The 20688-nt window shown below is 37.3% G+C and overlaps 2 protein-coding genes across 6 annotated transcripts in view; one reads left to right on the forward strand and one right to left on the reverse strand.

The window, feature by feature from the left end:
* The window catches only part of LOC129721258 (rho GTPase-activating protein gacF), a 128379-nt gene that overhangs the window by 42755 nt on the left and 64936 nt on the right, over positions 1–20688 (reverse strand). The gene's annotated exons all lie outside the window — the stretch shown is intronic.
* LOC129721259 (phospholipase A1) overlaps positions 1–20688 on the forward strand; it is a 58698-nt gene that overhangs the window by 1683 nt on the left and 36327 nt on the right. For 2 of the 5 annotated variants that reach the window (XM_055673606.1, XM_055673611.1), the window contains exon 1: positions 9802–10038. The exons of 1 other annotated variant lie outside the window; for it this stretch is intronic. The gene's annotated coding sequence lies outside the window, so the exon portion shown is untranslated. Of the gene's footprint in view, positions 1–9801; positions 10039–10059; positions 10200–20688 lie in introns of those variants that run through there. 2 more of the 5 variants (XM_055673607.1, XM_055673608.1) reach the window with 2 other exon arrangements.

Genomic DNA, 20688 nt, shown 5'->3' on the forward strand with positions numbered 1-20688 from the left:
TGTTTTAGACATGGCTGACACCTACTGTACATGTTCCGCAAAAGATAAATTTTCAACCTTTCTGCTGTTTTGGCAGCACGGCGCGCGACAACTGTCAACTGAATTCAAAGGAAAAAATCACATCAGCGCACCCACCGCTGCGACGAGAATATTCCGCAAAACCGAAACTTATTTGAATTGACCGTTATTTTAATCCACGAAAATCAATTTCGTGGTACGTCTGTTTATCTGTGTAAGGAGTACGAAACCTAAATGTTCTATAATCTTTTCATTTTCATCTCATAAAATCAGAATATCTAGCACTTGGAAAATATTCGAAAAGCTAGAGTTTTACATTAGTGGGGTGACATACATGGTATAGTGTAGAATCGAGCCATGTGCCGCTTTGAAAGCAGTATTTTCACTAAACAGATCTTGAAAACAAATAACTTAATCAATAGGTTAGGTTTCCTCAAACTGTTGGTATAATTACACAGTGCAACAAAAATTTGCTTTTTCTTCTTCCTTGGCTTCTATGTATGATTTTTCGATGTATTTTGAAGCAAAAACAAATTTCCCCGAATTTGAAAACACTTCACCTTAAGGGGCAACAGTGGCGCCATTTTGAATTTTTGAGAAGTCGGAAATTTTCTATGTTTTTTCGACGCCATTTTGTTTTGAAGCCAAATATCAAAATTCTAAGAGTTTGTCCATATATAAGCATTTTTTTACCCATGTTTAAAAAAACCAGATCATAAATCGGAAAAAACTGAGCTCAAAACGGTGATTCTACGAAAACGGTTTTGCCATGGTTTTAGTACATACTATATTTTACAAAACGAAATAATAACGAGTAGGTATTTAGGAGTAGCAATGATAATGCGCTCATATCTAAAAGTGGTAGTTAAAGTCTGTCTTATATTGAGTGAAAAAGTTTCAGGAATCGATTGATAGGTTAAGAGATACTCAAAGTTACAATTTGAATTTGTCTTCACCTGATCCTTCCCTTTTTATGGGGAAGGGATACGTTCTTAAACACTTCTTTTGAACAAAAATAAGGCGTTTTCGTGAGATTATAACCTCATTGAATCCAGTTAATATATGATAAAATTCTGGAAGTAATACGAAAAAGTTCGTTCATGTTCTGCCAATTCTAGTTCTGATCGTTTTGATCTGATTTTGCAAAACATTGTGCACGAAGCATAATGCGAAGGTTTTTATACTGCTTACAGCAGGGGTGACATTGCGCATTGCGTTTCGAGCAACTCGAACAAAACTAAATGATCGCTGGAGGACGTTATGTTTCGTTTTTCGTATTTTTTCGACTCTGCGGGTAGATGAGCCGCAGGACTAATGACAATGATAGCTCCTTTTAAGCTTAAAGCATAACTGGCAGTATCCCAAGTAACACACGTTGGTATTGAATAGTTGACGTTACCTATTCCATGACATCAACATCACCAGAAAAGCGCAAAACATGAAGGCTAGTAGAACAAGTACCGATAACTGCATGAAAGCAAGCCAACTTGATATAATTAAGTGGCAAAATACATCTCGAGTACTAATACGACAATGCGCAAATCTGTTGCTATGACAACTGTTAACCTGCGCAGTGCAACTAGATCGGCAATTTCTTTTTTCAGTGGCAGTTTTAATTGATTATAAAATGATGACGAGAAATAATATTCAACCATTCAAAAAGAGTTGTTTCTTTCGCTTGAATATTGAAATTGTTTTCGCATAGTTTCAACGTTATCTGAATATAAAATCTAACAAAACTAGAAAACGTTGTTAGATATACAATAACAAAAATCTGAAGTGATATTGGTTACACTGCAAGGGTTTTGTTTATCTTTTGATGGCGCGTCAAAACCGCTCCGAATAAACATAGAAATCGTTCATATGATTTCAATAATAATTTGATCAAGTAATTTTAAGTTAGGTGTTAAATGCTACGACTACTGTACTAAGGAAAAGGATTTTACAGGTACGTAGTGTTGTTATTAGATTGTGTAATGTCTTATGAAAAGACCAAGTGATAGTGATTGTCATTCTTGAACTCATGTTATTAAAAACATCTCCAAAACCAGAAAAAACGAGCTTGTTTTCGAAATACGGTTGTATTACTGATGAAAAACAACTTCAAACACAATATAATAACACAAATTTTCAATTGCGCTTGTAGTACACTTATATGACTACTTTCGTTGTTACTTATTTTCTAACATGTTTTGTGTGTTACTTGGGATGTGACATACTCGAAAATAGCGAAAATCGTTCGAATCGAGCTGCGCAATGCCACCGCAGTTTTCTAAATCTTCCAGAATATCTGTAATTTCATTTCTCACAATCTAAAAAAAGTTCTTTGACTTTGCTCCGAGAGCAACTAAATCCGTAAAGACCGTAAATTCGTAAATATAAACCTTGATGTTTCATTTAAAATTTCGAAGCGCACTCGAAATATTCATTTCTTTTACATTAGAGTGGCAACGAAAATTCAACTTTCAAACCTCGATTAGCAGTAGTGCTCGAGAGTTTCGTCTTCTTAAAAAAAGCCTTCATTAAAAATTTCAGCTAAATCGAACTATGGGCACACGTGCTTTAAAGCGGTCAAAGTTTCACGAAAAATATCGATGAAAAAAATATTAATACAACTCTGATAAAATAATGATACAACTCATTGCTGCCCTATTTTACATGTATCGGTACGACTGAAATTGTAATCCAAAAAGTGCAAAGCTTAACTAAAATATAGTTTTGCTGCTCACCAAAAAGATTTCCAATGTTGTGGGATGTTCTATGGCCACAGTAGTCTTGGACAATAAAAGCCGGGAAGTGGCGGTCCTCCCTTTGCAAATACACCAAATGTGATCAAACCGGTCAGTGGAAAGATTGCTACCTGGTTTATTCAATCGGAATTTTGATGAACCAAGTGCTTTCCAGAATGAAGTCCAACTTTTTTAGGGATCAATACGTTTTTTTACAACAGTCAATATTTTTGTTTGAAGTAGTTGAAAATAAAATTTTAAAGAACTTTACTGTCCCTAGTAAAGATAACATTTTCAGAGACTTAAAAGAGCTTTCTCGTAAGCCAACGTAAACGTGACGAACCCGGCGAGCACTTACTGTGCGGGATTTGCGGGAATTAATTGGGTACTGAAAGTCCTATCCTGTTTTTAATCTTAATCGATAAGGCATGACCTATAAAGAAATGACAGCTAACTCCCTCGTCACAAGAAACAATCATTTCTATTTTCAAATCGAATAGCAGTCTTCGCACGACAACACCGTCTGGGGCGCTGTCATTCAATTTCGTACATATTTTGTGGTTCCCAATTTGACGTATACACGTACGCTAGCGCTACTTTCGAAATACAAGGCGCAGCGTTCAGTAATAGTGTTGATATGTCACCGTTTGTGGCAGAACACACAATAAAAGTTCTGAATAAATATTAGTAAATAATTAATTCATCACAAAACATCCCCCCCTATGAAAAAAGAGAAGAAAAAAAAAGACAAGACGCAGCGCGAACACGGCAGCAGATGGTGCTAGTGTTACTAACGTAAAGTACTGGTATCATCCGCAAGACGATTTAAATTGCTCGCACATCAATGTATTATTATTGCTTGACTTTAGCTTCATAACTATTGTTCGTCATATTAGAACTGATTATCATCCTTTGCTTGCGCAGTTCAAACAAATAAGGAAAAGTATTCTTTGCAGATGGAAATTATACACTAAATAGTTGAAAATAGCCTAATTGTTATTAACTATGAAAAAGATTATGGATTAGCACATCGAAACTGAAACGGTGTGAAAATGAATCGTTAAACAATTCATGTTTGTATATGATTTCCTTAATGGGGCTGCCATGGATGATTTCGTCGCTTCTGCGTGTGCTTACGGGAAAACTCATTTAAATCTCTGAAAGAGTTATCTTTGCTAGGGTCACTAAAAATCACTGGAATGGCTAAAAAGCAATAATCCTTCATTTTCATCCAGTTTGAGCGCAATGGTAAAATCTGTTTTTACCAGCGTAATTTTTTCAATTGAAAAAATTTTTGTATGTCATTTAGTCGAGTTTTCCGAGCTGGTCTCGAGGTACGATGTTGGCCTAACAAGCCAGTCGTCGTATGTTCGAGTCCCGGCTCGGGAGAGACTGTTAGTGTCAGTAGGATCGTAGCGCTAGCTCCGCAATTGTCCTGTACACTTAACAGTCGGCTGCGAAATCTGTGTATAGTAAAGCAGAAGGTCAAATTCCGATACGGAATGTAGCACCAAGGCTTTGCTTTTTAGTCGAGTCTCCACGTGTTCAAATGCCAGATGGTCTGTTGGTTCTACGTCTTTGTGATTTTCTATGCTTCCGATTTTAGCATTATGTTGGGTTTCACGTTTTCGGCCAAGACAAGTAAAAACAGTTTCGAACAGCAGTTTCACTTTGAACAGCTTCAACTAGAATTAGTTTTATTTAATCGGTGAATTGTAACAAATAAATTTAGCTTACAAATCTAGTTTTTCCTTGCATGCGATTTCCCCAACCTTAAACTGCCTGAATTATTACCAACGATGCAACACTATCTTTCACTTCCAACTGATCTATCTTTCCGAACTTCACTTTTACTATCAAATTTTCTACTAATCTCCCGTAAATTCTATCTTAAACCACGCCAGAATCTTTTTTTACCTTCCTGCTTTTACAGTATCTGTTTGTTTACAATTTTTCTATGCTTCTATGCTCCAACACTTTTCTTTCTGTCATTTCTACGCCTTAACCCACAGACATTTCTTGGTATTCAAGCATGCAGCAACGCGGCTGAAACATAACCAGTGTGGCCAGAACACATTCTGAATAGTGAAGGTTAATGTAGAAAACTATTCCAAAGTTTTATCGCAAACAAAATTTTTATGTTTACCGACGAGACCACTAATATAACGGAAATAATTGTAAATCATACTATCCAAGCAAATTCAGTACCTCAACTCCCAGTATACCTGAATTGACACCACTATCAAAATGAATCACTAGTGAGTTTCCGAAAGGGAATTCTTTTACGAAAGGTAGTATCTTTTTTGAGATAGACTATAATTTTATTCATCTCAAAACAATTGGTTGGAGATACTTTATCAAAACTTGAAGATTGTAAAGCGGCCATTAGCTCTTTCGTGGTAAAGCGGCAGTCATAAATTACGTAACGCTCATAGAAGGAGGAGGTATTCTTGATTGGGTTTTTTGCGTTACGAGCTTTCTTAGACGCTTCTCATGGATATTAGATCAACATGAAATACATTCTGTTGGCAAATATTTTCCATCATCATACCTTCTACAAAAATTCATAAACTCTCAAGTGATTCTACACTTTTCATTTAACACGGCTTGATATTTGCATCTTTTGTCGTCGGCGGCAAACTCAGAGATAACACGTGGACCGTCATTAGGCGGTAAACTAATTACAATTATTTACACACTCCAATTGTTTCCTGTGGCAGCCGGCGATCCGCAATTTAGTTCCGTTATACGCACTAAACCGGCTGCGCACTGCGGCTTGGTTGCCTGTTTGAGTATGCAGCCGGTGCTTCTCTCGGAGCACACTGTCAAGGTTCGTTTGGTGTCCGCTGCAAACTATTTACAAAACGAATCATGACTAACCGGCACCGGTAAACCATATCGATCGGCTGCTCCAAATCGACAAGTATTCTAAAGTAAGCCTTCCGAGATATCTTACATGATAAGCCTAAGTAATTGCCTCGTATTACTTGTGTTTTTAAGGAAAATAAAGATCGGTTGATTCCCTTTTTATGAAGCGCCAATCATTGATACATTATTAATGGGATATGAATTTCAATAGATGAGCATGAGATATTCTCCTGACTAGCAGTTTTATATTTTTCAACAGTTGAATTTGATATACACTTTTTACAATACTCAGTTTAACTGGCTTAACTATAAAGCCTACAATAATTTGATTGGAATTTAAATTGAATAGATCAGTTTTAGAATGAAAGCGTTATTTTAGGCGAAGCTCATTTTTTTTATTTTGTATACTGCCTATAATCGCAAACCAGTCCCATATGGATTTTAATCGTTTTTGAGTTAAATATCAAATTTCATCTATTTCTTGGTTTACTATCGATTAAGGAAACAAAAAAGTATGTTTTATTTGAAAAAAGTCAGAAAAAATGTGAGGTCAAATTGTCCCATCTTAAAAATAATCGCATATCAGTCCCACCAATGTTTTTTCTGAGTATGGCCATATTTTTTTCTTCAATCCATATAACATATACTTGGTGCTGTTTTGTAAGCTTTTAAATCCAAGGTTTTTTCAAATCAAATCCACACAAAAGTTAATTTAAAATAGACACTGAAACTGCAACATTTTCTGAAGTTCGTCCCCAAAAGGTTAGTGGGTTCGTCGATCAGAGGGATAATAGCAACGAGCAATGCTTCTTTCTATGAATTGGTAATTTTCTGTGTATAATCTGCTCATTTCGAATGATCATTCAAGTTAAAATGGTCAAAACTCAGAAGAAATCGTTTCTAGTTGCTTAGCTAAAAACAGCTTGTACCGCTTTCCATCGCCGTCGTCTTCCATCAAGTCACTGTTGTACTGAAATTGGAAACTTCCCTTTCTCAATACCACTTTTCTAATATACTAAATGCACGGGCCAATGCGGAATAATTTTATTCAGCACGTATTGTAAAACACAGAAAGCAAATTATCCAGCAGCATATCCAAGACTACAACCTTATATTTTCCTATTTCAACGACGACCTTAAAGTCGGGGTAAGTGATGGGTGGACGTCTCCGTCGTTCTCCATGCAGCATAGAAGCTGTCTGCGGTCGTAAACGTGCTTCCATATTCAAAATACTTTAGAAAAATATGACTACTCCTACACAGAGCGGTTGAAAGTGAGACTGGTATGCTATTATTTTGCTACTCAATGGTCTGAATAATTGCATGTCAGTCTCTTCCTGATTTTTCATTGTAATTTTCACGAAAAAGGCAGTTCCTTAATGTCTATTTCATTACATTATGTCGAAAAAATAAGAATGACCCACTCCAAACGGGTGAAATACCCAAAACAAGAAAAATATCTTCAAGCGCTGTTTTCTCAACTCGTTGATTTTCCAGATGGGACTGATATGCCGTTATAGGCAGTATACCTCTTCAGAACTAAGTGAACCAAATGACAAAACCACTTCAATTACTAACAATTAGCTGCACAAACTGTTAGTGGCAAGTACTTCGTCTTATGTCACTTGCCCAGAAGCGGAAATCGCATAAACCAATTTTCAACAACTTCCTCAAGCTCTTTTACGGTACCTGTCAAATGCCGCATTAAACTGCTGAGGAATATCGTTTCTTTTTTCTCACCCAAAGCACCGTAATTTGTCACCATCGCGTCATCATCGCCGTCTCCGACAACGCGTCGTAAACACGCCCGGTATGCATCAGCTGTTGCGCGAATAACTGCGCGCGCAAAAAGTCACTACCTATGGACTGGTTTTTTTCACTTACTCTCGGAGGCGCCGTCCGACGAAAAACTTTTGCGGCAACAGATGACAGACGTTGATCGAACGAACAAAAAAAGCCATATCACCGCAAGGTCAAACGACATTGTCCGTTGCTTGTGAAGAAAAAAACCGGCTCCCATACATGGCGACCGTAATTAGTGTGGACACACCATCCTGTCAACCGTTATAGTTTCTGCCTTACTACTGTTAGAGTTACGTCAAGTTTCGATTAACGGTTTTGAAACTGAATGAGAATAAAATGTCAATATGGAGTTTATAGTAAGAGTCGCTAACAATCATTACCAAAATTGTGGGTCCTTGTAAGCATCGTGGTAGTAATTAAGAGAAAATAAGTGTGTTATTGACCTACCCTATGGTTAGATCTCGTGTAGAGTGTTGCGTTAGTGTGACATTTGTTTTATAGTTGTTTGGATATACGTGGGAAGAATCACACGGTCAGCTTCCAAATGGACTGATGTTCTAGTTGCAACTAAGTTGGAAGAACACAGATGGGTCTCAGCTGCAACACTTTAGGCTACAAAGCTTTGGTAAGGAAATATGTTTAATGGATGAACGACAGTTACACAGTTTATGTGAGACTACATCTAGCCATAAAACTAGGCATCATTATAAATCTGTTTTCTCGTTACAGTAGAACATGTAAGATTGTAAATCAACCCGAGTGATGCCAGCATACAGTTTGTCTCGCTTTTGATCAGATTCAATGTTGCCAAAATGGTATGACGCAATCTTAGAGATTTATCTCTTTCTGCATTCTAACTGTCCAGTAATGTTGAAATCACAGAAAAAAGACGCGGGAAAAACATTTAATTTGGTTATTCCGTTCGGGCACTATTGAAAATTGTTTGTACAAAATTTAGTTCAAAACGATAATTTTTCGGCTAGTCTTGGAGAAAATGCCCAAACAAGCAATTTTGTTGTTTAACAGCTTATTAAGCCTTAGTTTAACCGAAATCCGCCTAATAGTTGCTTAACAAGTTGTAAATCAACAAAATTGTTGGTGGGTACTCTACCAAACATAAGTTTTTTTTGTTAAGGAATTAGACACCATTGATGTGAACTTTCGTAAAATATCCCAGTCACGTATAGCAAGTGTCCCCTTGCAAAATACAATAACCACTATTGTTGAGTGATCAGGTACCTGCACCGACACGCTCCCAGTCAGGTAAAATATGGTTTATGAAGCCAATCAACTTCCCAGGATTCATATACCAAATTTCTTTGAGCTGTAAACAGCCACTGCCAAGAAACCTTGATCTGCGTTTAAATAACGCACCACAACTGCACAGCAGATGTTCTGATGTCTCGCAACATAAGATAGTTCTACGTAAACAAGTTATCGTCGTCTTCTACTATTACTTGTTCAAAAGTCATTACATATTCAAAAAACTGCGATAGAAAATATTTGAGAAAACCATTTTTTCATTTTCCAGAAAACCATTTTTTCATTTTTCAAAAAATGCTTTTTAAGGTCAATCTATTGATATTTTCTATCTATCGCTTCCATACGAGCGCCCTTGAACTATCTCAACTTTAATTTGTGAAAAATATCCGTTGGATAATTAAAACAACACTGAATTGGAATTCAAATTAGTTTTGACACGACTATCAATTTATCCCTATTATATTTTTTCAACTTGTCGATATTCGGTTGGCGCCTCATTATTGTACTCTTATCAGGTCAAATCCAGTCACCGTTGATTTAAATACTTTGAAACAGGTAACCGTTGCTCGACTTTACATAGAATGGATTAGCATTTTGTTCGATGAATAAATCATCGAAAATGGCTCCTTACAAACTAATTCCGTGCTTGGATTTATAATCTTTGATTTCGTCGCGGAATGCAGGAAGTAAAATCGTTAGAAGTTGTTCTTTTCCTAGGAAAAATACTCAATCGGCAAACATAGAACATCCTCAAATCAGTAGGCATGTAAGCGAGCGAACATTGAACAAGCACCATAATGGACAGTTGGTCCACGCAAATCTGCACGCCGCAGCATACAAATTAGATTTCTAACTTGTAGCAAATAAAATTCAAATGAAGTGTGCATTACTAAACAGGTAGTCATAGATCTGCGTCTTCCGTTCCGAGTTGTTTTTGGTGACGACAAAATAGTGATCTCAGTGAGGCGCGTTAGATTTTTGTATCACAAAAACTGACAGCGGTCCGTTTGACTGTCAAACAGGTGCGATAGCAAACGTGACAGAGGGGTTACAGCGTGGCGGAGCGCATCCAGCCGGCTTATTGTATAGTTCAAACGGTGGCCCAGAGCATCGTCAGTCGATTAGCGATCGCGGTGCGTTCATGACTTATTACTATCGAGCGCGAGAGAAAAACAGCACCTGAACCGGTAACCGCGCGTGGTAACTTTTCGTCGTCTACGGCTGCGATCGTTTGCTAGCTTAGAACAGCTCGGAGACTTGGACAAGATTTATTCTGCACGCGGCGAACGGTGAGGTTGCGAAAAGTACTACGAAGTGACGAACCTTTTCGAAGGCTGGAGGAAATTGTGCAATTTTCGGTGGGTAATGTCGCGTAAACTCACGGTTAACGAGGCTGCCCTTGAAATTCATCTGTTTTTCTGTAGTGATTTTCGGTTTTGTTGTTGCTGTTAAGGTTGCGTGTCGCGCTTAGGCGCAGTGATTTTGGCGATGATCGGATAACTATGCTGATGAGTGCCAGGTGCTGTGAATTGATGTGACCTTAACTAGATGCGATGCTTTTTGATGGGGCACCTCCAAGGGCAGGGGGGCTGGTGATGATTATTATGACGATGATGATGATGTTGATGGTATTTCCTATACTAGCGACTCTAATGCCATTGCATTGTCGCTGGTAGATCAATGAAAACGCTTGCTCTATCACGTTTGGAGCCGGGCGATGATCTGCAGTTTAAATACTTCCTCATAATAATTATAATAATTGAATAACTCGAGGAGGGACAATACGTGATTTGTTCAAGTACGAGGTCTACTTTGACACCGAACTTATAAAGTGAGAAGAGATTTACCTCGAGTACAATTTAATGATTCTTTGGAAATTGTAAGGCAGTCCAGTTGCAGGTCTAGCAAAGTAGGTAGAATTATTCTCCTTTATAATAGTGACATCATAGTCGATTTTAGATTGACTTAAAACAGAGTACGATCAACTTAAGGAAATGGTGTTTGCATCTTCTATATAAACGTACAAAATGTGCTGGTTCAACTGTAATAACCCGAGCCATTATTGTTCCTTCAAATTTCAAATCATCATGCAATCATGAAATGTAACTAGTTGTCAAAGTTTTAGTGATATGGAAGACCATGGAAGATTGTCGTGTCTGCAAGCCAGAGCATTGAAAATATTTTTAGTGAGAATGGTTTTTAAACTACCAGTTGAGAACTCATCTGGAATTCTTTAGAAGATAAACTCACAATTCCGTTCAATTATGCAACGCTTGAAGGGAACGTAATTCATACGGAAGCTCCCTGGCATTTTTTGTAGACATCATTTTATTTCATATGCGGCAAATCTCAAGTGCTTTCCTATATTTTAATGCTTTCAGCATGTTTTTATTAGAAAATAAATCTGGGGATTCATGAATATGCTCAAATTTTGAATTTTTCGAGTTGATGTAAGAACAAAAACGCGGTAATTTTAGAATTCACAGAGAAACCCGTAGAAATTCAAAGCGTCACGTTTTTTTGCATGGAGGGAGGTTTTGAAGTTTATTAAAACTAACTTTGTTGAGTATTTCAATAGCTTTTTATTGCATGCTCTTAAAAGAGGCGCTTGTTTCTTGTCTACATACTTTTCTTGTTCTTCTCTTAAAATGCCAAATCTTGATGTAGCAAAACTCATCTTGCAATTCTCGATTCCGCATAGTAGTGTTTACTTAAATTTTTTTATTTAAATTTTTTCGCAAAACGGTGGAATGATCGTTTTGCATACTTGTTCTACTGTTTTGGGGATTTAGTGTTAACATCTAGCATTTTATAATATAAACTACTAAAGCGCTATTACTACACACTTTTTCACTAAAGCGCTATTACTACACAATTTTTCACATTAACAATACAAAGAAAGCATTCTGCATTTGAAAAATCGCATATTGACTACTTTATTCGTCCAATTTGTCAATCGTCTATCATATCTAATAAGGCGTCGTACACAAATTACGTAACGCATGAAGGGGGGGAGGGGGGTCCAGCCTGTGTTACTTATTGTTACATAGGGGGGAGGGGGGGTAGTTGAGACCGTTACGTAACTGTGATGTTTGCTCGAAATCGCAAATTTGGATGGAGGGGAGCAGGTTGTCCAGCGTTACGTAATTTTAGGGGGGGGGGAGTCATATCGAACGTTACTTATCGTTACATAGGGGGGGAGGGGGTCTGAAATCTAAGTTTAAGCGTTACGTAATTTGTGTACGACGCCTAACATAATTGGCATTCACAGAGTTTAGAAAACAACAACGTCTTTTCACATTGTGTTCGCTATACTCAGAGTCTATTATTCACACACTTAAAAATGATTTTTGAATCCGGTAATGCCTATGACCCAGCCATCACGAATCAATCTCAATTTACTGGGAATTTAGCAAAAAAAATAATGGAAATGACACTGTGTGCCGAAATTGGATTGTTTACATAAAAAAAATCGTGTTCGGTTGGGTTTTTGTTTTGCAACTTGAAAACCAACAAGAATAACAAACGTACAAGCAGAAAAACGGCATCCGTGGATTGCTTTATACACAACATATAAGTTTAAGCAACTACTTAATAAATGTCGATTATTTTAAACGATTTTGACAATCATTCATGTAAACCTAGGTTAGATGAATTATATGCAAATACAAATACAAACAGTGTTGCTGGAAAATATATTAGAGACTTCTCCGGGACATAATAGTTGCAGAGGGGAAAAATAGTTGCAGAGGTTGCTTATAAAACACGACTGCAAGATTAACGTATGTGGTCGTACGTTGAGATCGAACGAGTCGCTTACTCAGTCTTGCTACGCTGAAATCAACTGCTGCTCTGTTGACTGCGGCTCGTGCCAATTTTCTGTAAGAGTTAACCGTCCTCTTGTTACAGTAATCGGTTATGCAATGAAGACTGTATTTCTGCATGTTAGTTTTTATACGTGATTACTGAGAGTTAAATTTTCACTAGGCGTGTAGAATAAGCAAATAAAAAAATCGTAAACTAGGGAATGACAAGGAGAGTGAAATAATTCGATAGCTGCACCGGCCGCGGTCGAGAAATAAACTCAAAGAAAAGTAATTCCATTACATATTTTTTACGTAGCTCATATCGCTGTTATCAAGGTTTTGACAAATGACAGAAAAATATATCAACTTCTCCAATTTAAATACTTTTTTTTTTATTCTCGCTTATTTTCCGTCGGTCTAGTTCCGCCACTGTTGTGGCCAATCACCGACGCCCAGGGAGGCGACTCCACACCCAGGACCCTAACTCACGACCCGTTTATTAACGGACCGGCGCCAACGGCTTTACTTCCTCATGCGATGGAAGGCGTGATCCCAGAGATTTTTCGCCTCAGAAAATCTCCCGGTGTCGGCTAGGATTGAATCTAGACCAGTTGGGTTGGTTGTGAGTGGATCACGCCACCTCACAACCATCGACACCTATGTCGGCGGTGGGATTCGAACCCAGGCGTCGAGCGTGGTTGGCAGAGACGTTACCAACCACACTAGGCCCCCGCAATTTAAATACTTATTTCTCACGAAAACGATGAATTAGTTGGATTTAGCATCATTTTGGATTGCCATTTACCGATGACTCGGAATGATTCTAGTTCTCTTTCCTGCTACGCACGCACTGCAAGCAAGTAAACAAAACATAACGATCATGTTACCGGCATACTCACAGCTATTAGCAGTGGTCAAATGGCTGCAAACAAACGCTACGCAACACATCCATTTTAGCGTGCAGTGCCGCGATCCGTTGGTTGATTCGTCGCTAAGATCGATCGAATCGCCTGCACAGCCTTACAGGGCCAAAATCAGCTGTAGTTCTGCCGGTTGCGGGTCGAGCCAATTTTCAATAAAAGTCAACCGTCATCTTGCTTTAGTAATCAGCTGTACAATGAAGACTAAATTTCTGCATGCTGGCTTTTATACGTGACTACTGAGAGTTAAACTTCCGGTAACCGTGTCTTCGTCAAAAACCTGTTCAAGTGGTATGTGGATGGCCCCTTACACATTTTCCTCCACCCTCTGATCTAAATGAAATTACTATAACGTCACGAGAAGACCTAGAGAAAAGCGATCGAAATTGTGGAACTTATTACGATCAAACGCAATTCTATTGGTGCGACAACGACATTGCCTAATACATCGGGCCGGAGCATTTGTGAAAGCAAACCGCCCAGGTCGAGTGCTTGCACCAAACCAGAACCAGAAGTTATAACGCTACTTTTGATAAAAATTGAGAAATTGGTAAACACATGTTTAATGAAGGTTAAGTTTTTAAAAAAATATTTCATTTCAACATTATCCAGAATATTTGTATTAATTTTGAATCATTAAAATCTATTTTTTTATTCAATTTCTCATTTTTTCTAATTTCAGATCATTTGGCGTGATTTTGCCCTTAAGGGGTGATATACCTTTTCAGATTTCAAAAAATCGAAAAAAAATTGTATTTTCTTAAAGTGCAGTTTCTCAAAAACATTTTTATGAATTTTTATAAAGACCTGAGCAATTGGAAAAAACTTAGAGCGATTTGAATCTTTTTACTCGTTTACCTCGGAATGGTGTTTTCTAAAAAATAACAGGCGTTGAACAATCGTTTTTGATACACAAAGTTTAAGCCGAAAAACAAAATTTAATTCAATTTTTAGCGCTCAAAACATGTTTTTTGGGGAAACACGTTCCCGTTTGCACTGAAAACGAAATATTTATAAAAATGATCGTTCAGATAACTGGCATACTTCTAAACTAAGAAATAATATGAATTTTTCGAATTTAGTTGGTCTGCTTGGTTTCTATCGTAAACACCACAAACCTCTGCAAAAGAATACAAAAAAACCTATTTGGCCGCTTTACCATTTAGCTATTATCAAGTAACTGCCTACAGTAGAACTTAAATCCAACAATTACATTGAAAGTTACAATTTCTCACAAATATCATTCAAACTATAATAAAGTCAACCTTTCACATCTTGAATTTTGATACATTTTCAACATCCCCAAAGCAGAGTAACGATGGCACTTTCGATGTAGAAGAATAACATCCCAAAGATTCTTCCGTAATGGTTACTAACGTAGCAAAAAAGACCATTTTAGGAAGAAACTTCGGGCCCAAATTTTGCTAGATAATTTTCTCAAAAATTATTGGAATTACGTTTGTGAAACTTTGATCGATTGCCGATCGATTCTATAGCGGTGCATATAATTGACGTGTGCGTAGAATAGCAATTCGAGAGTCATTTTTCAGGTGGAAGTCGAGATGTGAACGCTCCTATTCGTCAAATAAAAAGAAACCTAACCTCCAAATTGTATAGAAAAACCTAAATTAATCCACCTAGCTGTCAGACCCAGCCTTTCTCATTCAATTTTTTATTTGTAAAAATAGATTAACATGAACGCTTCAATCCAATAAATGTATATTCACTCTTTAGGTTCTAAAATATTGATGTTGTAATCTTTACATATAAAAATGCAGTCAAGTCTGTCTGTCTGTCTGATCCATATAGGCCCGAAAACTACCGAACCGATCGACGTGAAAATTTGTATGTAGGGGTTTTTGATGCCGATAAAGGTTCCTATGATAGTTTGAGACCCCTCCCTCTTCTGGAAGGGAGGGGTCCCATACAAATGAAACATAAATTTCTGCACAACTCAAGAACACACCAAGCAAATGAAACCGAATTTGGCATGTGAATGTTTAAAGGGGTAACTAATATGTCCATAATAGTTGGATGAAACACAAATTTGTGCACATCTCGAGAACTAATCAACCAAATGGAACAAAATTTGGCAGGTAAATGTTTTTAGTGGTAACAAATATGTACATAATGGTTTGAAACCCGACTCCCTCTTCTATAAGGGATTCTTCTAAATGAAACACAAATTTCACACAGCTCAAGAACCAATCAAGAAAATACAACCAAATTTGGTATGTGAATGTTTTTAGAGGTAACAAATATGTCCATAATGGTTTGACGCCCCTCCCTCTTCTGGAAGTACATGTTTCTTCACAAATTTCTGCACATCTCGCGAACTAATCAACTAAATGGAACCATATTGGCAGGTGAATGTTTTTAGTGGTAACAAATATGTTTCATAATCGACCTCAGACAACATTTTGGATTGTAAGATGGCAACTTCCGGTTTCTGAAAACAGCAGAAAATGACCAAATACCACCCAATATGAGTTTTCCTTTAACCAGTATGCCGTTCAAAATCCAGAAATTGTCTCCAAATGCTATTATGAAATCCAAAATGGCGACTTCCGGTGTCGGAAAAACAGCGGCAAATGACCAAATACCACCCAATATGGGTATTTTCGAAATCGTAATGATGCACTGGAGCCACAAATCGACTTCAGACAACATTTTGAATTGTAAGATGGCAACTTCCGGTTTCTGGAAAACAGCCTGAAATGGACGATTTCCTTTAAATATTAGTATTTATGGAACCAGAAAGATGCACAGAAGCTAAAAATTGATCACAGACACAATCTTGAATTTTAAGATGGTGACTTCCGGTGTCTGGCAAACATCCGGAAATGACCAAATACCATTCAATATGAATGTTTTCGGAACCATAATTACGCCCAGATGACAGAAATTGATTTCACAGGCAATTTTAAAGTCAAAAATGACGACTTTCGGCTTCTGAAAAACCAGTATCCTAAATACCATTTTGAAATCCAAGATTGCGACTACAGGTTCGTGAAAAACAGCCTAAAATAAACAAATACTATCCAATATGAGTATCTCTGGAACCAGAATGATGCAAGGAGCTAACAATTGACCTCAGGCACCATTTTGAATTGCTAAATGGCAACTTATAGGCAATAGTCGGAAATGACCGAATAATACTCAATATGGATATTTCCGTAAACGTGATGATGCATAGAAACCAAACATTGACCCTGGACACTATTTTGAATTTGAAGACGACCACTTTTAGTTTCTGGAAAACAACCAAAAATACCTCCCAATATGGGTATTTCCGGTGTCAGATTGATGCCAGAAAGTCTGCTGATAATGACAGAATACCACCCAATATGAATATATTCAGAATTAAGGCGATGTACAGGAGCCAGAAGACGAGGATGTTGTCATTTCGATAAAACCAATCATTTCAAACGATTTGTTATTTGACTTTGATCATATCCTATGGCCGACTCGTCGTGCATTTGCAGACTTCAAACAAACCGCAAGGAATCAATGAACTTGGAACTTTCGAATAGTACGACACCACATTTAAATTATGTTGAGGCCACATATATCGATCAAAGCAGGTATAGTTTTAAATAGTCTTTGAATTTCTCTTCTTTCCATAACTTTTGAACCGCATATCAAATTGTTATGAAGTTTGTTATTTGTAAGTTTGAGAGATGACTCGTTCGTATGACACTAGTTATGTTCAAATAAGTCATGTAATCTTTGAGATAATATACTTTCGTTGTTTTATTAAAAATTTAATACATAACGGTTGCTTAAGTTCGATTATAATCAACTGAAATGGGAACGTGTAGGGCAGCCAAACTTTGAAACCACGTGTTCAATCATAATTCATCAGTTAACCCTTAACTAGCCCGCTAATCTGATAATAATAATCAAATCGGTTGCGTAGTTTCTGAGATAATGAAGTTCCGTGAGTTTTACAAGTCGGCACATTACAAATGAAGTTACAGTTCGATTACAGTAAAATTCAATAGGGTGTTATGAGGCAGCTAGACCATTCATTTGACACTAATTTTGTGGAAATCGGTCAGCCATCTCTGAGAAAAGTGAGTGAGTTCAAGTAGTCTTCGGAATATGTTCCTTTTCAAAGCTGGATTTCACATTTTTAAACATAACAGGCAAAGTAATAATTCGATTGCAAAACAAATCAATAGGGTCTTATGGGGCAACAAGACCTTCCATTTGACACAGATTTTATGAAAATCGGTTCAGCCATCTCTGAGAAACATGAGTGAGATTAGGTAGTCTTCAAAACACGTTTCTTGTCATAACTTTTGAACTACAGGTTCAGTCTTCATGAAATTCAAAACTTAAGGGTTTTCTATGTAGTTCGTTCTTTTGAGACCAATTTTGTTCAAATCGGTTGTGTAGTTTCTGAGATATTGATGTTTCATGATTTTCACATTTTTAAACATAACCTCTAAACTAAAAATCCGATTACATTAAAATTCAATAGGGTTTTATGGGGCAACAAGACCTTTCATTTGCAATCAATTTCATGAAAATCGGTCCACCCATCTCTGAGAAAAGTGCGTGAGAATAAAAATCTGCACATACACACACACACATACAGAAAATGCTCAGCTCGTCGAGCTGAGTCGAGTGATAATGCCATTCGGAGCCTTTTATACTTTCGGTTTTGCAAGTGATTGCGATACCTTTCAAGGAGAAAGGCAAAAAGCTATCGTTTAGTTTCATCTTAAGCGACATTTCAGAACCCAATTCATGAATGAAATTTTGACAGACAGCGCGGAACCACTGACATAACGCACGTAGAAGCAACATCCCGTCAATTGATTCATTTATCACCAATTTCGATTCCCGCTGCAAATTTCTTTGCCCGCATGACCAGCAAATTCGCCATCTTGTTTAGTAATGGATCAACAACTCCGACAATCGAAAATTATCAGTGCGGGGCCATTAATCAATGAACTTTATCTATGAGTGTACGCTTACAACATAAACACCCCATTTATACAACAATATAAATAATTTACGCAGTCACTAGCACCTACTAATTATTGTAATGAAATGTTCTGCCATCGTATTGGTTTTGTTGGATACAAAATTATTGAGCGTTCGGGAGAATCATTGAACATTGTACAACTCCGACTCCTGACCTGGATAAGGGGGCAGTTTACTTTGTGGTGTCATTCGATATGTTTCTTTCGGTATGTCAAGAAAGTCATACCCTTGAGCTTTGAGTGGGTCAGTACTCTGATCAGTGTTATTTCGAGTTGGTGGGGCGTTCAATAATTACGTACGCATATTTTCCCACTTTTCCTAACCCCCCTCCTCCATTGTAAGACATCGTAAGATTTTTTGATACCCTCCCTCCCCCCTAGTAAGATCTTACTATACTATATATATACTATATATGGATTTTTATTATAGTTTTATCATCCTGAAGCAAGCACAATACGTCGTTTCCTCTTTCGTCCCTAATTCGGGTTAATAGTCCTTCCGTAATTTTCTTTTTATGAATTTTACTGTCCATACTTTCATCAACATGGTTTTTTGAATAGCTCCATTAACAATGTTTTTCTTACGTAAGATAATCAATTCACCCCCTCCCTCCCCTGTAAGATAGCGTAAGAAAAGTGCTTTGCTTACGTAATTATTGAACGGCCCCTAACGCAAAAACGTTGTTGATGACTTTGGCATTCGAGCTTTTCAAGTCATGTAACAATATCAACAGTACTTGACTCAAGCTTAACCTTTCATAGGGCCTGTATGCTAGTTTTTTTTTATATGAAGATCACAAACTATGATTCCAATGACATCAAACCGTATGTTCAGTGTGACTGCACAAATCCCATCGTTGCTTGTTGCTCCGGAGGAAAATGCAGCTGGATTTCAAAAACTCCACATCCTTTCTCTCTGTCTCCCACTCTCAACAGCTATTGAGTTTAGCGCTTTACCCTGAAACAGAACGGAAATAGTATACTTAATTGATTTCGGAACATTCGCAGCATGCGGCGGGCGCGTTGGCGACGTAATGCGTCAGGCAAGCACGTGCAGCTCTGCGAGATTGCCGGGCCTCAGGCCGCATCATTTTAAGCGAAATTGGGCTGCCCGGTCGGTTTCGTTAACCGGTAATGATTCGTGACTTAGCGTTATTTAAAACGTGAAGTGTTCTCATTCAGCACGATTCGCCGGCAGGGGTTTTACGGATGAGAATTTGACCTGCGTCTGTGTTGGACTTTTGACATAGATTTGCTATAGAGTAGAGATGCACCGAATAATAGTTAAAGTTATTAAAAAGTTATTTTTTGAAAATTACCGAATAATGGGATTATCGAATAATGATTTAAACAAGACCTTGTCTAAGGTAATCCACTCTAATTCATGAGTAATTTAGTTTTTAATTTTTCTCATTTAATCATCATCTGCCGGTTCCCGCATAACTGTCCCATAATGAAAAACAACATGTTGAGAAAACGGCGATTTAATATTATCCGTGAATTTTCGAATTTCCAGCAATTAAAACCAGAACCAATGACCATAACAGTTTCATGGCAGCACAAGTTTATCGTTGAGAATAAAAAACCATGGATGGAATTGGTTTTACGTTATATAACTTGAAAAGAAGACAAAATGAGACAAAATATTCGGGTACATTTCAAAAGTACTCGCATATTTTGTCCCATCACATATAAATTCAACCAGCAACCGGCAGTATCATCGGCAACGTAGATTGTACTACAAAAAACAACATTATTCTAGTTAATTAAATGACATACTTCTATATGCCTAAAATAATCCGATATACACTAATCTGGAGCAAAATTACATGTTTGCAGTTTTTACCACTATGCAGTGGGACTGTAATGCGGGTACTTTCAATATGGGACAAAAACAACTTGGTATTTTTTCCATGTTTTTCCATACAAAAGTATGAATTTTAATTTTTTTCCAGAAAACATGATAACAATTAAGTCGATTCCCGATGATAACTCAAAAGTGACCAAAATCAGTATGGGACAGTTATGCGGGTACCGGCAGTCATGTACTGTTGAATATTCGGCCGAATATTCAACGAAACATGATGATAAGATGAAAAAAAAATTAAAACCAAACCATTCTTGACTTAATGTGACTTACCCTAGACAAGCTCAAGTTAAAACCATTATTCTGTAAACTGAAAATTCGGCACTTTTCTCAAAAAATCTTTTTCCTAGCCCTATTACTCAGTGCAACACTACAATACAGGGTGACAAAAAAGTCCGGTCACACAGGAAAATCTGAATAT

This window comes from Wyeomyia smithii, chromosome 2 (genome assembly GCF_029784165.1).
Source record: "Wyeomyia smithii strain HCP4-BCI-WySm-NY-G18 chromosome 2, ASM2978416v1, whole genome shotgun sequence".
NCBI classification, from domain to species: domain Eukaryota; kingdom Metazoa; phylum Arthropoda; class Insecta; order Diptera; family Culicidae; genus Wyeomyia; species Wyeomyia smithii.